Genomic DNA, 11,520 nt, shown 5'->3' with positions numbered 1-11,520 from the left:
AATTGATCAACAATGCTTCTTGTAAGGTATGTTTCTGCATGAGGTTCATATTCATTTTGTGAAAATTAGCATATCTGACTAAATAGATATATGACAAATGGCTAATATTAATCTCTCTGAAATGTACACATAGTTGTAGCATAATTACCATAGGATGTATATAACATCTTGTTCTAAAATGTGTAAATTGTCAATTCAGGAATACTCAATAAAATTCTATGATCCAACATGTCTTTAAAACACATGTCATTTCTCAAATGTATTCTTCTGCATTTGTTTATTAAGAACGTATCTTCTGCTTTCTTAATAGAACATCAGTAAGCAATTGTATCAAGTAATAACCCAAATGTAAACAATGCTATGATATTGTCTAAATATTATTACCGGTGAATAAATTTAAATATCAATGATATATAATATAAATATAATCATAAATATGTAAATATATTTATATTAAATAGTAGTTTATTTTTAGATAAAGTGAGATTTTATTTAGAAGCTAACAAGAGCTTGTTGGTATGTTATACCAACAAGTTTCAATGCTCATATAACTAAATGATTATTAACAGTTAAAACAGTTTTTTCTTCCACTGAATCTCATACTGAGGTATATTTTTAAGAGTTAGGTATATTTTTAAAAATACATTTTTGTATTCATTTTCCTAAATAATATAATGTTGTTTTAGACCTGAAAATCATCTGTAGTATCTATTTCACAATTGGATAATGAAGACCATCTTCCAACTTACTGTGAAGACTCTAATTTTGATTATATCTTTTGATTTATGAGCATCTATTAAGCAAACATTTTATTTATTTCTCTATAATTTTTATTCTATCTATTTTGTGATTTTGTTTTGTAATTTTCAGAATTATTTTGTAATTTTATTTCTGTTTTTTCAATTATGAGTATTACCAGTTATATTATTATTTCCTCAAAACTTTGTTTTATTATTGAAACTACTTCAAATTTTAGAATATTTGCCTCTGTAGCTCAGAGGGCTTTTTGTTAGTTTTACTTCTTGTTAATATGACTAAATAATAATATTTTAACTTTAGATGCAACAAGTTGTTAACACTTTTGTCTTTAAACATAACTAGCAGAGCTTAATTGAGTTATAATTTAACTCACCCATGAATATGTTCTTATTTTCTTTCTATATTTTAAACATGTTCTAGACTTATGCTGCCATAGGTATTGCAATAGTTATTATTCCAGATTTATCTTTGTTCATTATATATTTAAGGTATTATAAAATTATCACAACTTTCGTCCTGAGCTTATTCACTCAACATATGTTTATTGACTGGTAATGTGCCAGGCACTGTTAAAAGGACTGAGGCTATCTTGAAGAGTAATCAAGGTGTAGATATGAGCAGTGACTTAACAATACAGTTACTGGGGTGTTCAAAGGAAACCAAATGCTTAAGTGCAAACATAAATCTAAGAACACTCTTCATTTACTTTTATTTTAATTTAGAAAGCATCAATTTCCTCCAAGTAGAGTGACATGATTTTAATAAACTGATATAGAAATAGTTTGGTTAGTTTAGTTAGGTTGAATAAAATGTTAAAAGCACTGCACCTCAGTTTTGCTGCCTCATAGCATGAGATAACTTTTGCAATGTTTCCTAAATTATTCCATAGCATGATATTTAACATTTAGATATACCAGAGGACTATCATCTCTATCTTTGAGCTTCCAGTCCTTTTTTATGTTCAAAAATATTAGACGGTTTACAGCAGTCTATGTGGTTGAAGAGTGAAAGTTTATGTACCATTTGCTGCTATTGACACCAGACAGGTCAGACGTTTTCCAGTTTTATTTATGGAAAAATGAACACTAGAATGTAGAATAATAAACACAAATACCCCTTGAGATTGCATTTTAAAATTACTATGAAGTTCCTTATATGTAAATCAATAAACAATATTTTCAAGAATGTATAATATATTTAACTATGAGCCATCTGAAGATTAAAAACATTATTTTAAATACATCAATGTATATGCGCCATTGTTGTTTTATTCAGGGTAAAATTAAGAAATCTTCTGTGGGGTAGTGTATTTACAAAATGAAGAACTTTTTTTTTTAATCAGTCATTTAGAACTAAATGTAGTCATTAAAAAGGAAAACGAAAGTAATGTAGTCAATATATTCATGCCTATTCTATTTAAATGAGCAATTATTTCAGATTTTCATTGTAGTGTAATTTTTACATAGGATCATCTAACTCATCAATATTAAAAATAAATATAGCTACTTCAATAATATTTAAGTAACTAATAAAAAAACTAAATTATTCTAAAAATGGAAATCATATCTGCAATTCCAATGTAGTGTGAATAACATCCAATTTGTGCAGTAGAATTCAAATAACCACTTTAAGGACTTTAAAATTTTATGACTCAGAAAAACTATTTGAATAAATATTTCATTTTTCAAATGCGTTTCTTTAATAACATGTAGGCATTAGATAAGAAACATTCCTATTCTTGTTTGGTCTGAATTTAACACTACTTTAAATTTCTTTGCATTGGATTAGCAGTGATTATGAAATTATATAACCAACTTTTCCTGCTACAGGACTTACATATAATTTAATGTCAATCATTTGAAGCACAGCATGTAACTATACCTTACTGAGTCTTATTGTTGAATTTTTAAATATTTTACAACTAAACAAAATACCAAATTCTCTTTTAAAATTCTTAGTATAATGTAAACAAATTTGGACATATTATATTTACTCAGACAGGAAGTACACCTTCAAAAAGCATAAAATATGGATCACCTTTCTCTTAAGATATGAGTAGAATTTTTACAAAGATTGAGCCGTTCTATATGTTGATTTTTTTGCAGAAAATAAATTCAAATTGTTCTCTGTAATCCTCTATTTACTGGGGATGCTTTCTTTTTTAAAAGATTAGTATTCTGAATGCCAAATAATAACACTACTGATGTTTGGGGAAGTTTTATAAAGAATATTTATGTCTTCACTTAGCAAAATACTTACCATTCAATCTACATTTTAGCCTACTCTGGAGACAAGAATCATGGAATTTTGTTTCCCTTATACTCAACATCAAGAAATCTGGCCATTACATATACAATGTAATTATGTTATATCACATCATATCATAGCATATCATATCCAGAGCACACGTGTTAATTTCCTGGGGATGTCAAAACCCAAGTACCACAAACCCGGTTGTTTAAAACAAAACAAATTAATTATCTCAACGTTCTGGATTTTAGAAGTTTTCTATCATATTTCGACTGGGCCATAATCTCTCTGAAGTCTCTAGGGAGGGATCCTTCCTTGATTCTTGCTAACTTGTGGGAATGGCTCGCAATCCTAGGTGTTCCTTGACTTCAACTGGTATCATTCTAATCTCTGCCTTTATTGTCACAGGGATCTCATTCTTCTCTGTCTCCTTCCTCTGTATCTCTATGTTTCTTTCTCTCTAGTCACCCTCTCTTTATAAGGACTTTAGGTGCTGAATTTAGGGCCCACTCTAATTCAATATTATATCATCTTAACTTTGTTACATCTGCAAAAACCCTATTTTCAAAGAGAGTCATATTCACAAACTCCCACTGAACAAGATTTTTTGGAGGACTCTATTCAACCCAGTAGATCACTTCATATCATATCATATTATCTTTATCATTTTATGTCATATGATATTAAAGAGATTTTTAAGCAATTCTTGCTTTATTAAAGTGATGAGCAGGTAAAAGGTAAGGAACAGGGGTAGGGTTACCTATATGTCAGTATTTCAACCTCAGCATTAGTGGCATTTTGCACTGGATGATCCTTCATTGTGCAGAGGTATTTTGTGCTTTGGAGGATGTTTGGCCACATCCCCTTGCCTCTATACACTATAATCAAGTACCCACTGGTAAGTTATGACAATCAAAAATATCTCCGGATATTGCTAAATGTACCCTGAAGGTAAGATCACCTGTAGTTGAGAACTCGGATAAAAAACCTTAGATCGTTTCCTCATTTTGCTTATTGGAACTCATTTTACTATTAACTCTTATTTTGACCATTATTCCACAGGAAATCTAGTTTATTTTCTTCTTTGGGCTTATTTTTACTTTGGATAATCTCTCTTAACTATTTAAACCAGGTCAAAAGAACATGACTTCTTAAAAGTTTACTATGCCTCCATAAATTAAGATTTCCTATGTCACGTGCTATATCAAGGCATTTGTGATACATAAGGCAACTAAACTGAAAATAAAAAGTTCAGAAGAATAATACGTGAAGCTAAAACAAAAATATTAATATAAATGAGAAATAAAACTATATATGCCATGTGACCATGTTGTTCTGGCTGCAAATTATTTTGTTTCATCCTGGCTCCTTGAGGAGACAAATGGTCAAGGGTTTGATTATAATGAGTGGAGTCAGAAAAATGAACTTAGGAAATTTGAATTTCTACCAGTCTTGCCTTTAGTGATGTGCCTGGCCTTGAAAGCCCAATTTGACAAGACAGAGCACCTGTTTCTCTGGAGTTGGATGAACATGTCAATTGTCTTTATGTGTTTAACTATTCTTAAAATCTTTCTCACTTTTTATTTTTTTTCTAATTTTATTGCCAACCATTTCATACAACTGCTGCATCTTTCATTTAGGTATAGTACTGTTTTCATCTTATTTGAAACAGTAACATCTTTCTATAACCAAATGACTTGAGGGAAATATTTAACATCTTATGATGCTTACTGTGGTCTGAATGTTTGTGTCTCTACAAAATTTATATGTCGAAATCCAAGATTTCAACAAATGAATGGGTTTCATTCATATGAATTTCAAAATTCATATGTTATTAGGAGGTGAGGCCTTTTGGGATATGATTAGTTCATGAGACTAATATCACCATGAATGGTGTTAATATCCTTATAAAATAGGCCAAAGGGAGCTCATTTGCTCTTTTTACCATAAGAAGACACATCAAGAAGGTGCCATCTATGAACTAGAAAGTGGCCCCTCACCAGACTCCCAATCTATAAGTGATCTTAGACTTCCCAGCCTCCAGAACTGTGATCAATAAATTTCTGTTGTTTATAAACTACCCAGTCCAGTTAATGGAATTGTTATAGCAGACCAAACAAGCCAAGGCAATGCTTCCTGGTCCATTTGTATTCACTGAATGGTTTGTATGATTTATATTTTTAAAAGGCTGTCTAAATTATAATTTACTAAAAGCGGTTCTCTGACAAACATCCAAAGTCCTCTTTCCCTAGCCATCAACAACCTAGAACTATGCATTTCCCATAGAAAGAATTAATCTTAAGGCCTGTATTAGCATGAATTAACAATTGAAGAAATGCTCAATATTCCTTATTTGCTAGGCCACAGATACAAAGGTATCTAACAAAGACAACCTTTTAGACATTTATCCCATTATAATTTTCCACCCACAATACCTAAACTGTTTGTGTTTATGTCACAGCATTAGTTCAATCTGTTATAACAGCATAGAATAGACTAAATGCCTTAAACAACAAAAATAGACTAAATGCCATAAACAACAAAAATACTCATAGTTCTGGAGGCTAGGAGTCTGAGATCCGTGTGGCAACCTGAGTGGATCCTTGGTGAAGGTCAACTTCTTAGTTTATAAACATCCATCTACTCACGGCATCCTCATATAGTGAAGAAAGATCTCTTGTCTCTTCCCTATTTTTAAGGACTTTAATCCCATAATGAGGGCTTTAGCTTTCAAAAGCCCCACCTCCTAATACCGTCATACTGGGGGTTAGAACTTGAACATATAAATTTTGGAGGGATACAAACATGGAATCCATAGCGGTTACACATGAGCAGTCGCTGTATTTGACCCAACAAAACTTGTCACTCATTCTCTGAAACAGGTTTTATGTTTTGCTCTTCTTCTTCCACTATTCACAGTGCTTCAGACCCAGTTTGTAGTACCCTTCTTGGTCTAGGCTCATTCCCTTGGTGATTTCCTCTTGTATTATTGCTTTAAATAAATGACCAAAAAAAAAAAAAAAAAACAAATCATGTCTGTAAATCAGAGATCTCTTATAAATTCCATCCTCCTACCTACAATTGCCTACCTGACACCTTTGCTTGAATGTCTCATGCACATCTCAAACATGACACTAAACCTCTGCCTATCCCCCCTCAGTGCTGCACCATCTTTGTTATTAATTGTGTTACTCCCATTATTCATAAAATACTTGGAGTTATTCTTGACATGTTTTTTGTTGTACACCCTACATTCTGTAGATCAGCAAATCCTGTTGACCAGATTTCAAGAATACACATATTTGAATCATTTTTTATGACATACTAATAACACCCTGGTCTGAGTCATCATCATCCCTCCCGTTCATTAGTAAAATGGCCTCCGATTTAATGTCTCTGTTTCTATTATTACATCTCCAATCCATTCTTCAGACATAATCCAAAGGGATATGTAGTGAAATATGTTTCAGAACTTGCTCTTTCTCTGTTTAAAGCCCTGAAGTGGCTTCCTTATGTGGCCCTACCTAGAGTTACCACATCTTATCTGAGCTTCAGTTACATCTTAAAAAATTGCCTTTGCCTTTTTTATCCTCAAGATATGATCAGAGTTTGTTTCTCCAAGTCATCAAGTGGCACTAACAATGTGAGAATACTTAACTTATATTCTCTACATAAGGTTTTTGGGGTACCATTTTTGTCATGTGGATTGAAATCTTAAATCTAAATGAGTATAAGCCTATGGTTCAAATATTCAAGTGAGCTTTTTTTTCCCCTTGTTCTATCTTTTGCCAAGATAGAGACAGCTAAGTTTCCTTGCTATATAACTTTCTGTTTTTTCACCTTTACTTTGAGATGGAAAATTACAAGTATTTTTACACTCTTATTTAATTGTGCTTTTTGAGATTTTGCTTGTTAATATTAAATAAAATAAAGGCACATGTTGAATTTGGTGAAATTTAATGTGACACACACAAACACACATTCTAAAACTCTGCTCATAGGAAATGCAGTCATTGCTTAGCACACCTTATAAAACCTTTTGCACATTCTCACGTATTTTATTTTTCAAAAGTAAAGGGATACATATAACATTCTGTGTTTCATTAACATCCTAATTTATACTAGAGACTCCTTAGTTAAGAATGGATATGGGAAGGCTTAATTTTTGTGATTATATTTTACTATGTTTTAGGAGAGTTTGGCAACGATTAAGTTTTATTTTTAATCAACAAATGATCGAATTAAATGATGTAAAAGATATTTTTAAAGGTACACGTACTTAGAGTGAGTTTTTTTCAAGTGGACTGCTCACAAGGTTCAAATTAATTAGCTAATTACAAACACTATTCTCCCATCTACTTGGGCTGGCGAATATAACCAGGCAAGAAGTTTCCTGAACTGGGAAGAAAACCTACATTACAAAATTTTGATCCTAGATTCAGTATTATGGTGTGTAATATTCAGTTGTATCAAAGCCCTGGATTTCTTGTGCCAAATAAAATAATCATCTAGGTGGCAAATTTATTTGCCATTTATGTCTAATTAATATTGAAAATAATTAGATGGTATGTTTTATGCTATCTACTCTTTTAGGCCTGTGTATAACTTCACTCATTATTCTAGAAATACATAAGATTTAATGAAGGAGAAGTCAATTACAAATATTCCACTGTGCACTGAAGAGAAAGCTGCAAATGAATCACCAAGAGGTGAATTGGGAGCTGAGTCTCAATAGTGTTAACCTTTGTCAGTGAGTTGTCAAGGATTGATAGGCATGAAAGAATAAATATTTAATTTATATTAGTCCAAAATCTGGGTTTCAGTGACTGACACCTGTATTAACTCTTTTGGAAGCAAAAAAGCTTCAATAAGCCAGGGAACATTCCAGAGGTTGGCAGATAGCAAGATCCTTCAGTCTCTGGAGAATAAAGAATAAATCAGTGTGTTTCAGATTAGCCATCCCTTTTAGGAGTAACCTGGTTCTAGTAGTCATTGTTGATATTTGCTTCTTAATGTATGTTTTATAAATTCCAGGAGCACCAATGAAAGATGCATATACACATTCATTCTTGCAGAAACTCTTAAAAGACTCAAAGACATTTTGAAATCTTCTCATGGCCTCCTAGTTGTCCATAGGCTCTAGAATAAGAACTTCTGCCTGAAAAGATTCTTGAAATCTACCTTGCTGTACATCTTGCAATGCTGAATTAGGGGCTTTTTTTTTTCAGTAGAAATCTTCCTAAGATATTGCTCACATACATAATGACAATGCAAATAGACAATACAGACAGTACTTCATTCATGAATATCAAAATTGTTTGTAAAACTTAAAATTAGCACAAAAGAGATCAAATTACAAAAAGAGTGTAATATTTTTAAAAGTAGAAATCTAGTGTTATGTAAGGAAGCTGTTGGGAAATAGATATATGGGTGTATATATATGTATGCACACACACAATTTTTGAGTGTATATCACATACTGCAATTAGATATTGAATTTTTATTTTTATATCTAATCTTTCATATATTTGTCTTACTGTGTCACCCTCTACTGTCTTACTTAACTCATGTAATTTCTTTATTTTTAAAAAGTAAGTAGTAGATAATCACTTCTAAAAGTAGGCAGAAGACAGGCTTTTATTAAGTGGTTTTAGAAGTTAAGGAGAAATGATATATTTGAGAAAAAGAGTTCAGGCCTAACAAACAGAAAATAACATAGAACAAGCAATTGGTAACTAGAAAGTCAGGTTTTTCAAGATCAGTATGAGTACTTATTCCATCATGCAGTATATTAAAATTAATATCCAAAGGACAATCACCTATAATGGCCCTCATTCATTTATTTGACACGAAACATCTTAAATTTTCATTGAAATTCTTGTATAATAGTATGTCAATTTACCATTCTTGATCCATTACCCCATGTTTTTCTTTGCATATCTGGCTTTCTGCCACTTGGTCAGGTTAAACTAACGCTTCTTAGCTGTATATTTCTCTTTGGGGAACTTACTTAACTTCTCTATGCCTCAGTATTTTCATCCGTCCAAAGGTGGCAATCTGAAATTATATTTAGTAAGATTGTTGGGAAGTAACAAAGATAAAACATGTAAAATTGCTTACATCATCAGTTCATGATATATAATAAGCACTGAAAAAATATATCAGTTGGCATTATTCTCTCACACTTGATGCTTTTTATTTGTTGTCACTCCATATATGTCCCCTTATATCATATATCTCTCTTATTAAATTTACTAGTCTGTTCATAATTTAAAATATTATGTAGTATGAGATCTAATTTAGCACCTAACACATTGTACATGAAGGAAGAAATTAATTACCAGATTTAAAATGTGCATACCTTTACTGGTAGATGCGCACCATATGACTCTGATCTTGTGAAATGTATAGTTTCATGACTATTTCAAAGCCTGTGTTAATAAATTTAACATGATTATATAATGCATGTTACAAAACTTATTATATGGTATATACAATAACAAGATACCATACTTAAGCAGTATATAGCCAAAGGCAACCTTATTTCTTAATTTAATGCACATTATCCTTGGATTGTAGACAAAAATAATTTCAAAATTTGCCCTCTCTGGTTATAATATAAAAAAACTACTAGTTGAATTAGGTTAAATATGCTTTAAAAATAATGCCAGTAACATCAAAACATATTCATAATTCTATGTAATAGAGACAGAAATCAAATAAAAATTTGAGTCACATCCATGTGAAAATCTGACAATAAAAATTATGCTTATGGAAAATTATGTTTATTTTTGTGTCTCTTTGTGTCTTTTTCTTTTTCTTTTTTTTTTTTTTTTTTTTTTTTGAGACGGAGTCTCGCTCTGCCGCCCAGGCTGGAGTGCAATGGCCGGATCTCAGCTCACTGCAAGCTCCGCCTCCCGGGTTCACGCCATTCTCCTGCCTCAGCCTCCCGAGTAGCTGGGACTACATGCGCCCGCCACCTCGCCCGGCTAGTTTTTTTTTGTATTTTTAAGTAGAGACGGGGTTTCACCATGTTAGCCAGGATGGTCTCGATCTCCTGACCTCGTGATCCGCCCGTCTCGGCCTCCCAAAGTGCTGGGATTACAGGCTTGAGCCACCGCGCCCGGCCATGTCTTTTTCTTAGTCAATTTTCTGTTACTTATAACAAAAACCTCATAATTGGTGAATTTATAAAGAATAAAATGTATTTCTTACAGTATGGAGATGAGCATTTCAAGGTTGAGGGTCCATATCTGGTGAGCGTCTCCTTACTGGTGGCGACTCTCTGTAGAGTCTCGAGGTAGTGAAGGGCATCTCATGGTGAAGGGGAGAAGTGTGCTAGCTCAGGTCTCTCTTTCTCTTCTTGTGAAACCACTAATATCTCTCCCGTGACAACTCATTAATCCATTAATTGATAAATTTCTTCATCAGGGCTATGATCCAATTATCTCTTGAAGGCGTCACCTCTCGATACTGTCACATTGGGGACAGAACTCATGCAACATGAATTTCAGAGGGGACAAACTTTCATGCCATAGCGTTCTGCCCTTGGAGCTCCAAAATGTATGTCTTTCTCACAACTTTAAATACATACACGTTTTTTTCCACCCTCATAACCCTGAAGACAACTCCTTTCAGCATCAGCATCAGCTCAAAAGTCCAAATTCCAGAGTCTTACTTGTAGACCTCTGAAATTGAGGCAAGTTATCTACTTTCAAGATAAAATGATGTTACAGGTATAGGACAGACATTCCCATTCCAAAAGGGAGAAATAATCAAAAATAAGAGTTAAAAGCCCCAAGCAAGTCCAAAACCCAGCAGGGCAAACATTTAGCCTTAAAGGTGGAGAATAATCTCTTTTGATTCCATGTAAAACATTCTAGAACACACTGGGACAGGGGTTGGTCCCTCAAAGCCTCAGGAAGCCCTGCTCCTGTGGTTCTGCTGGGTGCAGCTCATATAACTACCAACATGGATTGGAGCCTGGGGCCTGAAACTTTCCTAGGTGGGTGTTGCATGCTGCTGGTGACTCGACAGTTCTGTAGTCCTGTTCCCATGGCTCCAGTAGGAATTGCCCTGTGAGGATGCACTGCAGTAGCTTCAACCCCATGTTTCTACTCGGCACTGCTTTACTGGGGGCCTGCTGCAGTGGCTCTGCACAGCTACAAGCTGTGACTGCGACCACAGACTTTTGAAGACATCCTTTGAAACATATGTGGAGGCTGCCAAGCCTCCAGCTTTCTTGCTTTCTGCTAGGCAGTAAAATCAGCACCTTATGGACACTGCCAAGGCTTATGACTTGTACCTTCCAGAGCTGTGGCATGAGCCCCACCTGCAGCTGCATCAGCCTCAGGGTGGCCAGGGAGCACTGTGCTGAGGTGTGGGGAGTAGAATCCTAAGATGGCCCTGAGCTGCAAGCCCAAGAAGAGCAGCTGAGGTCTGTCCCTTGGAATCATTCTGCCTTCCTAGGCTTCTGGGCCTGTGATTGGAGGGGAAACCTTAAAGATAGCT

At 33.7% G+C, this 11,520-nt stretch overlaps 1 long non-coding RNA gene across 1 annotated transcript; it reads right to left on the bottom strand.

Moving 5' to 3' along the window:
* Positions 1 to 5,834: 5,834 nt before the first annotated feature.
* Positions 5,835 to 10,835, bottom strand: LOC126940539 (uncharacterized). Its single transcript, XR_007720794.1, has 3 exons — positions 10,225 to 10,835; positions 9,371 to 9,440; positions 5,835 to 6,001 (listed from the first exon to the last, which is right to left on the bottom strand). It is a non-coding gene; the product is annotated as an uncharacterized LOC126940539 (long non-coding RNA).
* Positions 10,836 to 11,520: the final 685 nt, after the last annotated feature.

This window comes from Macaca thibetana, chromosome 17 (assembly GCF_024542745.1).
Source record: "Macaca thibetana thibetana isolate TM-01 chromosome 17, ASM2454274v1, whole genome shotgun sequence".
Classification (NCBI taxonomy): Eukaryota; Metazoa; Chordata; class Mammalia; order Primates; family Cercopithecidae; genus Macaca; species Macaca thibetana.
The sequence above is the reverse complement of the archived record's forward strand: the minus strand, read 5'-3'. Positions and strand labels throughout refer to the sequence as shown.